Below are 15,665 nucleotides of genomic sequence, written 5' to 3'. Positions count from 1 at the left end.
TAGATATTACTGGACGAAGGCAAGTGTGACAAGATTAAGGGCAGGGCTACGGCTGCATTCTAGTCCTCCGGACCCCGCTGCAGCTCCCACGCAGTGAGCGAGCAAAAGCAACGGAAGGATCCACACCGCCACGCCCTGGAGCCGCGGGAGCTGGGCCGGGCGGGGGCACCTAGCTCCCGGGCCGCGCAAGGCCCCCTGGGACCGGTAGTGCTGGGCGTGGCCTAGGGACTACATATCCCGGAGGCCCCCGCGCCGCGGCTCCAGCCGCTGCCGCCTCAGCCCCTCCACAGAGACGGCGGCGGCCGCGGCGGCTGAGTCGGTGGCGGCAGCGGTGGCGGCGGCTGCGGGCTGAGCGGCGAGTTTTCGATTTAAAGCTGAGCTGCGAGGAAAATGGCGGCGGGCGGTGAGTGGAGATAAAGGAGGAGCGGCGGCGGGCGAGGGGGTGGAGTGCGAGGCGGAGGAAAAGAGGGCGAGTCCCTGGGCTGCCGCGAGCCGACGGCTGCGCCTCCGCGGAGGCGCTGAGGGGCGCGCCGAGAGGGGGGCGCGCTGAGATAGTTTCGGGGTGTCGGGGCCGCGTTGCTTCTCCGCAGCCTGGGGCGGCCCGCGGCAGGAAGAAGGGGAATCGAGGTGGGGCGGCAGCCGGCTTGGGGGTGCAAGGGGGTCTCCTCGCGGCGGGGTCACCCCGACGAGTTTGGGGGGGACCGCGGGGGCCCGCTTTTTCCCTCCTGTTCCTAAAGTTTTTATCTTCTCCCAGCCCTTAGGGCTGCTTTAGAACGCTTCCCGCGTCCCCCTCCTGCCGCTGCCTCGGCTCCTTCGCAGTTATTCTGAAGAATTAGGGGGCGGGGGAAGCCGTACGGACCCCACCGACCCCCACGCCAGCCTCCCAAATCCCGCTCAGAATCGGGTTGCATTTTGTTGCTGTGTTTCCCCCTTCACTTGGGCATTTTTAGTATTTTAACTCGAATTATCTGCGGAATTTTATTTTGGGCACGGATAGGTTCTCCGCAGTTTTCTCAGTGAAAAGGCATTTTGCTACCTCTGGTGTGAAGGTTGGGAAATGGCAAGTGGGAAGTTGGTAGATCACATTTGGGGTTTGGCTGTCTTTCTTAGTACTGTTTTCCCCGTCCGCATCTCTAATCTTACCTTAGGTACCTTGATTCAGTTTGTAAGGGTTTAGATTGTCTTGCACATGCTTTAAAACAAACAAACACAAAAAACCCACAAAAACCCCCCAAAACCAAAAAGCCACGAGCCGTTGGAAAGCTTAGTTGCTTCTACTTTGGGGGGCACTTAGGGTGGAAAAGTTAAGCCAAAAGAGCATTTATGAGAGGGAGAAAAAGCATCGTTTCAGAATCTCACTAAGCAGGAGGAGTTCGGGATTCCAAAATGGAATGACATGAAAGGTATGAAATTCTCCCGAAGTCGAAACTTTTTTTTTTCCCCCCCTCCCGAATGTGAAGACTTCCTTTTTTGCAGTTTTTGAGCAGCGCTTCAAAGCCAACCTGTTTTTGTTATTAAGCCTGTACGGTAAAGAAAGAGGAAGGCGAGTACCAGCTGTCTTGCTGCAGTGGGTTTAAATGGATTTGAATGAGATGAGCGAGTGGTAGTAGTATTGAGTGAGATTGCTGCATCTCCTTGATTTAAATGCCTGGCCTCCGATCCACCTAACTGAGCCCTGGCTGCAAGACAGCTACCGTATGTGTTGCTGCAGGTTGTATGGAGGATGGAAAACAACCACAAAAAAGGTGTCCCCCCCCCCCCCCCCCCCCCCCCCGCCGTCTTGTGAATGCCCCATCATAAACTGTTAAACCGAAATCTGGAAGTTCATGAAATGTTTGTTCTTGAAAAAAATTTAAATTATTGCTCTATTTAGAATAGATCTAACATCCAACTGGAAAGGTACACAAACATTGAAAAATGAGTCTCTCCTGTAAACCCTGCAATCCAGGTAATTCGGGTTCCTGGGAGGCAGTGACTGTTACTGGGTTTCTAGAGTATCTTTGGTCTTTGGAATAATTATCTTAAGATTTTTATTTGCAACATACTCTTGTTGGGTACCAAAAAACAGGAAAGTACAATGAACAGAAGAAAGGGAAAATGTGGTGGGAATATTATTTTCTTATCACGGTCTTGAACAAATGTTGATAGCTCTTAAGAAAAGGCTTCTGAACTTAAGTGCTTATGTTGCCTTATGTACTAACACCCTTAAAGAAGTAACAATCTGTGGGGCTTTAGGATGAAGGAGGCTGCCAGGGTTCATTGTTTGTATGTAAGATGCAGCCTCTGTAACATGTAAAATGATATTGAACACTATAGCTCCTGTCACTGGAGGTTGCTTCAGGTTCTGCATTTAAATGAGCAGTAATCTAGGTTGCCTGTGATCCTAAATTATAGTGGTATTTCATGTATTGATAGAAGTGAGTTAATTGTCCAATCAGTATTAAAAAAAAAAAAGGTGTATGTCAGCTTCTGGCCTATATAGAACGACATTTTGGACATGAGGATTGTGGATTAAGTGGGAAGCGGTAATGTTTCTAGAGCAGTTTGTCGGAAATATTTTTTACCATAAAATATTCCTTACCTACAGAAGCTTTGGAAATGCAAAAACAGCCATAGCATAATTAACAGGATTTCTATTTTTGTAAGTTTTAGAATTGTGGTTTTGAATTTACTAACACTAACAATTTGTTAAAAAAATTGAGTGATATTAGAATTTAGGCTGTTAGGGATTGTATTAAATAATGTCATTGTATTTTGAAATTGAGTATAGTGTCCTCCCCTCCCTCCCATATAAGAGTTACTTATTGGGGTACCTGGGTGGCTCAGTCGGTTAAGCGTCTGCCTTTGGCTGCCGTTCCAGTCATGATTCCAGGGTCTTGGGATCCAGCCATACATCAGGCCCTCTGCTGTGCAGGAAGCCTGCTTCTCCCTCTCCCTCTGGCTGCTGCTCCCTTTGCTTGGGCTCTCTCTCCCTCTGTGTCGAATAAATAAATAAAATCTTTAAAAAAATTAAGAGATCTCTTATATCAGGGATATATTCTTATCCCTGTGTGAGTAGTTATTTTCAATAAAGCCCTCCACCCAAATAAATTGGCATTCATTCAGCAGGGAGTCAGTGCACTTTTGGACGCTGGATTCTTTTTCTAGGAGATGCGAAATAAAAAAATAGTTAAAAAAAATTTTTTTTGAAAGTATTTTATTTTCATTTATTTGACAGAGAAAGTGCAAGCAGGGAGAGCAGCAGGCAGAGGGAAAGGGAGAAGCAGACTCCCTGTTGAGCAAGGAGCATGATTAGGGCTCTATCCCCAGATTCCAGGATCATGACCTGAGTGGAAGGCAGTTGCTTAACAAACTGAGCCACCCAGGCTCCCCTAAAAAGTAGTTTTCTTTTTTTTTTTTTTTTTTAAAGATTTTATTTATTTATCAGAGAGAGAGAGGGGGAGAGAGCGAGCACAGGCAGACAGGATGGCAGGCAGAGGCAGAGGGAGAAGCAGGCTCCCTGCCGAGCAAGGAGCCCGAGGTGGGTGGGACTCAATCCCAGGATGCTGGGATCATGACCTGAGCCGAAGGCAGCTGCTTAACCAACTGAGCCACCCAGGCGTCCCTAAAAAGTAGTTTTCGAAGTGGTTACTTACTAAAGCCTTCTTGACTGGTCTTTTGAAGTAAACTTCTTACCATATCAGGGATGTACTAAAGATAAGTTTTTTGTTTTTTTTTTTTTAAATTTAGACTTTTGTGTATTAAAAACTATATGATTCTAGAGTAGTTTCTTTTAAAGACTACGATGTTTTTGAGAAATTTTTTAAAAGAATAATTTAAAAATATTTTTGTTTGGACAGTAGGGTACGATAAAAAACCAAACTACTATTGTCCTGTGCCAAATTGGTGTTAAAATAAATGGCTTTAGGGTTTCTTTTTGCATTTTTTTTAGACTATATAATTTCAAGCCTTGGCCTGAGGATGTAGACTACTTTTGAAAACTTGATTTGTTGCAAGTTTAGAACGAGTATAGCCTCCAGTGGCTGTCTATACTGGAAAGTGACCACAAGTCAATGCAGTTGTTACTATAATGCTACTTAAGACTAGAAAAATGAGTTGTTGATCATGTTGATGAGTGTCTCATGTAGTTTCTCATAGGTTAAACCAGAGAGGACCTGTCCCAGTTTGGTTTGAACTTATTATATATTCCGTAGTATAGAGTTAATTTCTCTTTCTTTCTTTGCATTATTGAGTGGTTAAAGCCCTGAGAGAGAATATTAGTATTGGAAATGTATGTTAACTTTTCTCTTTCTCATAGTTAAATAGATTAAAGAAATAGGTGATTGTATGTTAGTTTAGATCCTCAGGGATAGCATTGAGATTGAGTACTGCAGTAAAATGTAGGCATTTTCTTCCATTTTATTGAGTGCTTTTTGGGGGTGGGGGAAGGGATTACAAAATGAGCATTTCTCAGTTAAGGTGGAGGAGGGGCTCTATTGTAATAAGTCTTACTCTTTCATTTTGTTAGTGTTTGCTAGGTAAATTCATTTAGCCCATTGCTTTTTCGATAGGGTTTCTGGGAGATTGTTTTGGATTAAGGGTACAGTTTATCTAGAGTCTAACCTTATTTTCAGCTCCTAACAAGTGATGGAATTGACTTGAATTTAATCGCCTTTCCCTTCTGGTGGAGAGTTGTTAAATGAACAGGAAAATGGCCAGAAGATACACAGCAGGAGTTGAGGAGGAAGACCTGTGCTTGTCTAGGAGGCTGATTTATCCATAAACTGCATAATCTTAGACTACATAGTGCCAGTTCCCAACTTTGTCAGCATTAACTCAGTTCGGTAGGTTCTGCCGGCGTAGGTCAATTTACAGGGGGGCAGTAATAAAGGTTTATTTAGCTGTAGTAAATTTTGTGGCCTAGAGGCAAAGGAAAGACGTCTGATCTCTGTCCCATTTCAAAGAATATTTTCAGTGGACTAGTCTCTTCTGTTAGTCATTTTTCCTATTCTTCATTGAATGTCCTGTTTTTTTCTTTTTTATTAATTTTTTTATCTACATTCTAGGAAAGTGTGTGACTTTTTAAAAAATTTTTAAATTTTTTTGAGTGTAACTTTCCTTGTCTCTTGGTCACCTACGAAGGTATTCTTCTGAAATGTTTAATTTGCTTGGTTACAGGTTATGAGTGAGGGTTCCGAAGTTTCACTTTTTGGAAACTAGGCTGACTAGATTGCTAAATTTAATTCTTCATCATCCATGTAAGGATGAAAAGGGAATGAATATTGGCATGGGTACCACATAGTAATGGATAATCTACTGCTCCCTGGGGCTTTGCTTTTGGTAGCTATGGCAGCTGAGTAGGAGTGGTAGATGGATAGATGGGAAAAGACTGCAGAAGTCAGCATAATCCTCAATTAGGATAAGCCTCATGGTTAATTGAATGTTGAGTGTACAGGTTAAATCCCATTATAACAAACTCCAGGGGACTAGCTAAATTATTTGGTTGTACTGGGATTGAGCTTTTTTGAATATTGTTTGAAATAGATTAGTCTTTTTGTTTTTGTTAGAGGTGTTGGAAAAATTTTTATTTACTGTAACAATTTGACTAGCTGTTACTCATGTACCAATGTGTTTGATGTTCACTTTCAATGCTTTTGCCTTTTAAAAAAGGAAAAAACCCATGTTTAACTGGGTATATAATTTATCCCCCCTCCCTACACCCTGTATCTTGGTCTAGAATAGCACCATTGGTTTATCTCAACAACTAAATAAACTTATAAGTACTACTGCCACCATCAAAGTGTGGTCATAGGAAGTGGGAAATTCCCCAGGTTTCCAGGTGACTGCTGCTGGTAATTTTTTTCTGCCCTTGGTAACTTTTAAAAATAAGTGAATATACTTCATTTTGGTGTGCACTTTACTTTGTCAGTAGTAATTAAGGTAGGCCTTTTCCATTGATCCAGTTGTAGTTCAAGACAGAGATCTATATGGTGTTAAAAAAAAAAAGTGATGGTAGTGATGAAAGCGATGAAAAAATTCATAAATACAGAATTTTTCAGTAACAGGATTAATAAACGTATGAGAAAAATACTATTATGCTTGTCGGAAATACACTTTTTTTTTCTGTCCTGTACTTTCACATTGATGTTCAGTGAATTTAAGGCATTTACATCTCACTTTCATACCTAAAGCTAGCATTTTTAGTTTGCTTAGAGAGTTGTGATTGGGTGTAGCAAGACATTTTTGAAGTCATTCTTTTAAATAGATGTTCCATGAAGGAGGGCAAATCTGAAAGAGGGAATTTCAAAGCAGCCCAAGCAGTGTTTTGAAAGTTCTCCAGTTAAGAATAATGACTGGCTAGTAGGCAGGAAGCCTGCAGTTGCATTGTGGTATTGTTCCTCCATCTCATGCATTTGAGAACTTGAGCACAAAAGAGGAGAATGCGTGGGGAGGGGAAGAAAGAGTTTTAACAACAACAAAAAAAGTGAGGGGGGAGACTTTCAGAGTAAATATTCTTTGCTGTTCTATTTAAGTGAAATCTAAAACCAAATTACTTTTACTTTGAGAGGAAGTATTTATTTATCATAATCTAAATGTCCTACACTGACATTTTTATAAATGAGAGTTAATTGTTACTGATGATCATACGCTCAGTTTTAAAAAAAAAAAAAAATCTCGGGGGCCTGCTTGGCTTACTTGGAACAGCATGTGTCTCTTGATCTGTAGGCTGTGAGTTCGTGCCCCATATTGGGTGCAGAGATTACTAAAAATAAACTTATATAAAAAAAAATTTACCTTTGAATATTTCCCCACTTTGTTACCTAATCAGTATCATTTGTTAGCTTGTTACTTTAAAAATGATACTTACCTGTGAAGAGAATAATTTCTAAGCTAGTCCTGTAAGCTTCCTGCAAATCAGTCTCTAGATCTTACTTAAAATTTATAAAATAAAGTGGATGGAGTATGGTTTTCCAAGGTTCATCATATTGGAAAATTCTTATAAAATTAATAATGTACTGTATAAATATGTAGAATGTCCTTATATATAAATTTTGTTGGTCAAACATTAAACGGATTAAGCTCTTTATATACCAGATAATAGTAACCTTTCAGTGCTGACTCATGAGTTTGGAGTAAAATGACTTTGAGCTCCCGACCTCACCCTAGTATATGTTGTTAGCTGCAAAGCGAGTGCTTGTACACATGTGCCTGTGTAAGTGGGGTGGGGGAAGAATTTTCGGTTCCCTCCTTCTGTTGTAAGAAAATGAAGTCATATTTTTCTTTACTCTCAGTAAAGCTGTCATCAGTGAAATGGATTATTGAATTTAAGTCACTCTGTAGAGTAGCTGTATCAGCTTGATTTTGTTTCCAGATTGAAATTTAGCAGCTTTATTTGAAAATGTTTTTAGGATTACCCAGTATTCTCTTCACTGAATTGTGTCTTTAGTCTAAATACCTTCTGTTCCATCCACATTCATCTCTTTCCTCTTTACCTGTCTGGTAGTGGTTGTGTTTTATAAGATTTTCACCCTGGCCACGATGTTTGGCCCCATAGCAGTCAGAGCAAGTATTTGGCTGCATCTAGGAAAATCTAACTTTGCCAGTGAAAAGAATAACTACACACATGTTACATCCATTGGAGGGCCGGTAGTATCTCCTTCATGTAATAAGACAAAACTATTACTGTGTTAAATGTTAACAATAATTTCATCAGGAATCAGTAAAATGAATTCAGGAAACTACTTCAAAGTGCACAACCCACATCTGGAGTGGTGGAAACCGTCGGTGGTTGGATCCCAAGTTAGGTGAACCTGGAATTGTGAAGTCCAAAAAGTTCCAGTTTTGTTTTTCTCTCCTCAAAGTAAAAAATATCTCCCACATGTTGCTTTTATTTATTTATTTGACAGAGAGAAAGAGAGAGAGCTTGGCACAAGTAGGTGGAGCCGCCGGCAGAGGGAGAGGGAGAAGTAGGTCCCTGCTGAGCAGGGAGCCTGATGGTGGGGTTTGATCCCAGGACCCTGGGATCCTGATCTCAGCCGAAGGCAGCCGCTTATCTAACTGAGCCACTCAGGCGCCCTCATGTGTTGCTTTTTAACCTGACTTTTCCTACCTCTGTTCTTCTAGTCTTAAGCTTTAATCTTCAGTTTGCTACTGTTTGGTGGTTGCCCACTCCCCTGTACACATACGTACTTACCCAGTGTTTGTTAAGTTTGTAGTATTTAAGGTACTATGAAAGTTAAAAAGGTTTTGACCTCCAAGTGCACACAGTCAGTTACTCATCACTTCACTACAAGGCAATCTATTTGGCTTATGAAGATCAAGGAGTAGTTTAGAAGAGGAAGGGGGGGACTACTACTGACCAGGTGATCAGTTTGAAGAATGAGTAAGATTTTAATATGGAGAGAGCAGTTTCTGTTGGTGAGAAATCATTGGTAAGAGCTCCAAGGTAAGGTATTTTAAGACTGGGCGTGTAAATATTCAATAAATGCTAAGTAAGTGGATTTGGATAAACTAGTTTTGTTTTTGCAGAGTCCTATTGATACGTCTCTCTTAAATATATTTTCATTACAACTTCTTTTTTTTTTTTTTTTTGAAGATTTTATTTACTTGAAAGAGAGAGAGCGCAAGAGGAGGGGGGTCAGAGGGAGAAGCAGATTCCCTGCTGAGCTGGGAGTGTGATGTGGGGCTGGATCCTAGGGGTCCTATCCTGGGACTCCAGGATCATGACCCAAGCTGAAGGCAGTTGCTTAACCAACTGAACCACCCAGGCGCCCCTCATTGCAGTTTCTAAAACTGTCATTCAGGCCCTTTATTTCTATATTATATATCAGCTTTCAAAGTAGTCTCTGTTCTTTCCCTAAGTCCTCTCTACTTATTAAACAGCATTTTGATTAGAGTTTTTGCCTAAAAATCTGCACAGTACAATCCCAAATCTTTAACCTAATATTCAGTTCTTATCATAGTCTTTTTAAAATCAATCTTTTGGGCCACCTGGGTGGCTCAGTGGGTTAAGCCTCTACCTTTGGCTCAGGTCATGGTCTCAGGGTCCTGGTGAGATCTAGCCCCGCATTGGGCTTTCTGCTCAGCAGAGAGCCTGTTTCTCCCTCTGCCTGCCTCTCTGCCTACTTGTGATCTCTCTCCCTCTGTCAAATAAATAAGTAAAATCTTAAAAAAAAAGAAATCAGTCTTTCCCATTTTTCTTGCCCCTTATTTCAGTCACACTGCTTCTTTCTGGTTCTTCTCCCTTGCTATCTAGGCCTAGTCTTTAAGGTCCAATTCAGATCCTGCCTCAGGCAGGTAAATTTTCCAGACTACCACAGCTGAAAATACAGTTCTTTTTTTTTTTTGAAAGATTTTATTTATTTATTTGAGAGAGAGAGACAGTGAGAGAGAGCATGAACAAGGAGAAGGTCAGAGGGAGGAGCAGACTCCCCATGGAGCTGGGAGCCCGATGCGGGACTCGATCCCGGGACTCCAGGATCATGACCTGAGCCGAAAGCAGTCGTCCAACGAACTGAGCCACCCAGGCGCCCTGAAAATACAGTTCTTAATTTCTGATATGAATCTTTATTGTCTCCTCACATGCATAGGAGTCAGTATTTATTGATTGGTAGGACAGATTCAGTCCAGTTGTCTATTTTTTTTGAGGTGGGGACTATTTCTTTTATTAAGCTTTTGAAATCCTCTGTTTTTTTCAATAATATCATTTTAAGTACCCCCCCCCAAGTGGTTGGATATGAAAGTTTCTAGAGTTGTAACTCTCAAGTCCACTTCTATCTAGATAGTGAGATAAAATTAGAGTGCTAAGGATTTGCTTGGGACCTATGTCTCCCACATAGAGTTGTCCCAGATTAAATCATCCCTGGATCTCAGAATACATTCATATTTCCCAAATGGCTAGGAGTGGATAGTCCTTCTGTAAGTTGTCCAAATGTTTTTATTCAGTACCACTGTCTCCAAAGAATTGTGCTAAGCACTGTAGGCATTAAAATCCCTTTGTGATCTAGGAGCTTATAATCTAGTTGAGAAATAAGTATAAATGAAAAAAATATATAGTTGCAGCAACATAAGTAAGTGGTTCAGAAGTTCAGAGGAGGAAAAGGTCATTTTCAACTGAAATTGTTAGGGAAAACTTCATGGAGGAGATGGGTTAGATCTAAAGGGAATTAATTGCTGCTTCTGATCTCTCTTTCCCACATCTTTTATTTTGTAGTGCTGTTACAGTAAAAGAAAAAAAGTTTTTTTTTTTTTTTTAAATTGAAAAGGAGGCATAAACATGGTAGAGTTGAAGCAGTACAAAAAAGTATCCCTTGAGAAAGTAAGGATTTTAAAGTAAGGATTTTGGTCTTTATAGCTACCCCCCTTCCCAAAGGCAACTGAAGTTAGAGGATATTCTGTACATGTAGTTGTGGATGTCTCTCTCTTCAGTATTTTTCAGTATGTTTTTTTTCTTAATCTTTCCCTCTTTTTGTTTTTTCCGCCCTTCTTTATTTCTAATTAAAATGAGGTTGCCACTACCTTCATTTAACAAAAGAATTTGGAGAGCCTTATATATCTCACAGTTTTAAAAGGCTGTATAATAATTTCATTGTCCAAATGGATTTTGTAAAGCTAACTTTAACCAGTTTTGCTTGCTATTTCCAATCTTTTACTATTTTGATTGATACTGCAGTGAACTATATGTAGATCTGTGTGTAGGCTTGAGTATATCTCAGTATAGACATCTTGGACATGAAATTTCTGAATCAAAGGAAGCCTTTAAAACTTTAAATGGTTTTTTCCTAATTTCTTCCAAAGAGGTTGTACTAGACTTTGGCTTTTTTTTTTTTTTTTAAAGATTTTATGTATATATTTGACACACAGAGAGAGAACACAAGCAAGGGGAGAGGGTGAGGGAGAGGAAGAGGGAGAAGGAGGCCTCCTGCTGAGCAGAGAGCCCAATGTGGGTCTCCATCCCAGGACCCTGGTATTGTGACCTGAGCTGGACGACTGAGCCACCCAGGTGCCCCTAAACTGGCTTTCATCTGTTGTTTATGAGAGAGTCTCATTTCTCCTTTGTTACTTCTTTTCTTTCTTTCTTTTTTTTTTTTTTTTAAGTAGTCTCTGTTCCAAGTGTGGGACTCGAACTCATGACTCCCAAGATCAAGAGTCTCATGCTTTACCAACTGAGCCAGCCAGGCTCTCCTCCTTTTTATCTTTTAAAAACTTATCCCTTCCTCTTACTTGACTGCTTGAAGGCATAAAATCTATTGTTCATTGTCTAAGAATATGAAATTAAACTTTCCCTGGAGTTCCCAGAGCCTTTAATAATCTGACTCTAATCTACATTTCCAGCATTATCTCCTTAATTCTATGTATTTTATACTCTAGTTGCTGTTAAGTTTTCCTTGTTCTGTCTTCCCTGCTCTTAGCCTAGTAAAATTCTCTTTGCTGTGTTCTGATTTATATTCTTAGATATAAAAGATAAAAGCTACCATTTATCCAAGCCTATATGCTTGGACAGTGTTTGGTATTTAATGTATATCATCTCATTTAACAGTCTTGTATTGTAGAGTCCTTTTTTTTTCTTCAAATGAAGTCTTCTACAAAACCCTATTCAAAATAGAAAATGTGATTTTATTAAAATTTATATTCTAAGTTGAAATTTAAACTGTTTGCTGGTTATAAAGGCAGTGAAAATGAGATTGCTCTGATGAATATAAAAATTTGAAATTGGGTTATGAAGAACTGTTATGGATCTAAATCCATCTCTGCTTCTAGTTTATTTCTGTATTATGAAAATCCCAACCCATACAGAGTTATGGTTGCAAATGGTCTGAATTTAAAAATATTTTTTGATATATATAACAGTAGCACATGGGACAAATTCAAGGTACCATGAGTACAGTGGTACCATGAGAATACACTGGAAAGCAAGGGGTCCTTCCTCAGCTGTCTCCTGGCCACCTCCCTATCCCATCTCAGAATTATTAACTATAGAGTCATTGTTGTTAACTCAAGACGTATAAATGCACATGCTTAAAAGGTTTCAAGTTTTCTGACTTTCTCCTACATTTTTGGGTAATTTTTTTTTTTTTAAAGATTTCATCTATTTATTTGACAGAGATCACAAGTAGGCAGAGAGGCAGGCAGAGAGAGAGGGTAGCAGGCTCCCTGCTGAGCAGAGAGCCTGATGTGGGCCTCGATCCCAGGACCCTGAAATCATGACCTAAGCCAAAGGCAGCAGCTTAACCCACTGAGTCACTCAGGCACCACTTTTTGGGTAAATTTTATATTAAAGTGTAGCATACGTGAGTATGCAGATACATTTTCATAAAATAAACTCACTTATGTAATTGGCACTCAGGAGCCCTATTCTGGATTGTGTAGGGGAAGGCTTCATATCTATGTTTATAACTACTAAATTCTTTCTAATAATTATAAATTATACAGTATTCCGCTTTGTGGATATATCATAACATATCCAGTTTAATATTACTACAAAGCTGTTAGTGAATATCCTCATACATATTTCTTTGTTCCCATTTGTTAAATATATAAAAATTTCTGGAAGTAAAATGCTGGAGTATTAAAGAGTATGAATTTAAGTTTTATAGAAAATTGCAATTAGCTCCCCGTTATAGAGGTTGTATCAATTTATGAATCCACCAGCAGTGTGTTTCTTCTAGTGCTTTTATGATTTCTTTTTCTTTTGTAACACACAAAAAAATCAACTGTAAAATTTTGAAAAATGTCAAATGAGGAGTGCCTGGCTGGCTCAGTTGGAAGAGCATGTCTCTTGATCTTGGGGTTGTGAGTTCAAGCCCCATGTTGGGTGTAGAGATTACTTACAAATAAAATACTTTTTAAAAAAAGAAACTATGTTAAACTGGTAGCATAGGTTAATGTAGTGTCAACTACAGTATGCTGTGATTATATATATTCTGTTTAATGTGTTTAAAGGTATTTAAAATGTGCCTATATAACATTTGGATGTGGCTTTTTTTTAATATGTAGAAATCTGCTTTTTTGAGGTATACTTATCCTAAAATTGAACCATTTTGAGTGTGCCATTTATTTTGACAAATGTAAACTGTTGTGTTACTACTGCCACAATCAAGATACAGAACATTTACATCACCCAGAAAGTTCAGTGTTGCCCATTTGTATTCAGTCCTCTTCTGGGTTTTGCGGTATTTGTAATGTTGTTTTCTGTCACTGTAGTTTGGTTTTTTCTTTTTTAAAATTTTATTGAGGTATAATTGATGTTCAGTTAATTACATATATTTAAAGTGTATAATTTGAGTTTTGACATTGAGTTCTACCTGTGGATCTGTCACTACGATTACAATAATGGAAATAGCTATTAACTCTAATAGAAGCATTCTCGTAACTCTTTGTTTATTTATTCATTTATTTAAAAGATTTTATTATTTATTTGACAGAGAGAACATAAGTAGGCAGAGAGGCAGGCAGAGAGAGAGGGGGAGACACAGGCTCCCTGCTGAGCAGAGAGCCGGATGTGGGGCTCAATCCCCAGACCCTTAGACCGTGACCTGAACCAAAGGCAGAGGCTTAACCCACTTGAGCCACCCAAGCACCCTCCTAGCTCTTTATAACCTATTCCTCCCCTGTCTTCCATAATTACTGATATGCCTTATGTCACTGAAGATTAGTTGAATTTTTTGAGCATTTTATGTAGATGGAATTGTTTGCTATGTACTCCCTTCCCCCCAATTGGCTGTCAAATAAATGATCCTTTATTGAAATATTTTCCTTTGTAGTTCTTAACTAGCTGGGCATTCATCTGAACCACTGTTGATTTATCTATGATGTCATGAGTGTGGCGGCCATCAGCATTGCAGCCCAAAGACTGGGCAGTCCCCAGGATCTCTTTAATGGTTCTACAGAGTTCTCTGGGTAAAGATCTGTGCCTCATCTGTAGGGCATTGTTGACCATCTCATCAAAAGTAGTATTACCGCTGTGCTTAACCAAGAAATCATCACTCACTGTTTTTCTGCAGCTTTTTCTCTCTTGGAGGTTCCTTGAGGGTTTTGATAATCAGGGCAGAGGCAGGAGGTACCATTTCAGTCTGGGCCTTTCTGTTCTGAGTGGTCAGTTTCACTGTAATTCTCTAACCTTCCAATCACCAGTTACCTTGATGATGTCATCACCAGCTTATTTTGGTGACAGATCTAGGGGGCTGATCTTGGGGGCCAGCTCAGAAATGGCACTGACTTCCCCAATGGTGCACTTCAGGTATATGATTTTGATCTGGTTGGGTTTGAACTTAGGCAGGCAGCATGGTGGAGGCATCTGGTGTTGGATGAACCTGGATTTGAGATGACTGAAGACAGTTGCACCTTTGCTTCCTCTAAGCTGAAAACCAAAAGTACTATGTACTTTATTTGAGGGGAGCTGCTTTCTTTTACTTACTGTATAGTCATTTTGGGATTCATCTCATCCATGTTCTTGCATATGTCAGTAGATTTTTTAAAAAAATATTTTACTTTTAAGTAATCTCGTAAAGGCTCAAACTTAACAACCCTGAGATCAGGAGTTGTATACTCTACCAACTGAGCCAGCCAGGTGTCCTGCATATATCAGTAGTTTTATTTTTATTTTTTCAAAGATTTAATTTATTTGACACAGAGAGATTGCAAGTAGGCAGAGAGGCAGGCAGAGGGGGAGGGAGAGAAGCAGGCCCCCTGCTGAGCAGAGAGCCCGATGTGGGGCTCAATCCCAGGACCCTGAGATCATGACCTGAGCTGAAGGCAGATGCTTAATGGAGTAAGCTACCCAGGTGCCCCACTTCTTTTACATTTATATACAAGGATTTGTGGGGACATAATGCTTTTATTTCTGTTGAATAATGGAACGTCTGGGTTATACGGTAAGTGTATGTTCAACACTTAAAAATTTTAAGAAACTAGGATGCCTGGGTAGCATAGTCGGTTAAGCATCTGGCTGTTGGTTTCAGCTCAGGTTGGTGACCTCAGGGTTGTGAGATCAAGCCCCAAGTTGGGCTCTGTGCTCAGTGCAGAGTCTGCTTGACACTTTTTCTCCCACTCCCTCTGGCTCGCCCCCACCCCTCATTTGAGTTCTTTCTTTCTTTCCTTTTTTTTTTTTTTTTTTTAAAAGATTTTATTTATTTGACACAGAGAGAGAAATCACAAGTAGGCAGAGAGGCAGGCAGAGAGAGAGGGGGAAGCAGGCTCCCTGCTGAGCAGAGAGCCCGATGCGGGGCTCGATCCCAGGACCCTGAGATCATGGCCTGAGTTGAAGGCAGAGGTTTAACCCACTGAGCCACCCAGGTGCCCCTTGAGTTTTTTCTTTACACAGCCCAAAATAAATAAAAATCTTATTATTATTATTATTATTTAAAGAAACTGCTACCTGTGTCTCAAAGTGGTGTTACCATCTTAAATTCCTCCCAGCAGTGTATGATAGTTTTGGTTATTCCACATGCTTACCAATACATGGCATTGGACAGTCTTTTTTATTTCTTTAAAGTTTTTTTTTTTTTTTTTGGAGTAACACCCAGCATGGGGCTCTGACTCATAACCCCAAATCAAGAGTCTAGGCTCGGGGCGCCTGGGTGGCTCAGTGGGTTAAGCCGCTGCCTTCGGCTCAGGTCATGATCTCAGGGTCCTGGGATCAAGTCCCGCATCGGGCTCTCTGCTCAGCAGGGAGCCTGCTTCCTCCT

At 40.3% G+C, this 15,665-nt stretch overlaps 1 protein-coding gene across 6 annotated transcripts in view; it reads left to right on the top strand.

Annotated features, from left to right (window-relative positions):
• The first annotated feature begins 220 nt into the window (after positions 1-220).
• NCOA3 (nuclear receptor coactivator 3) overlaps positions 221-15,665 on the top strand; it is a 140,024-nt gene continuing 124,579 nt past the window's right edge. For all 6 annotated transcript variants that reach the window (XM_032350419.1, XM_032350418.1, XM_032350420.1 and 3 more), the window contains exon 1: positions 221-403. The gene's annotated coding sequence lies outside the window, so the exon portion shown is untranslated. The remainder of the gene's footprint in view (positions 404-15,665) is intronic.

This window comes from Mustela erminea, chromosome 7 (assembly GCF_009829155.1).
Source record: "Mustela erminea isolate mMusErm1 chromosome 7, mMusErm1.Pri, whole genome shotgun sequence".
In the NCBI taxonomy this organism is placed as follows: Eukaryota; Metazoa; Chordata; class Mammalia; order Carnivora; family Mustelidae; genus Mustela; species Mustela erminea.
This window is presented reverse-complemented; position numbering and strand designations above follow the sequence as displayed.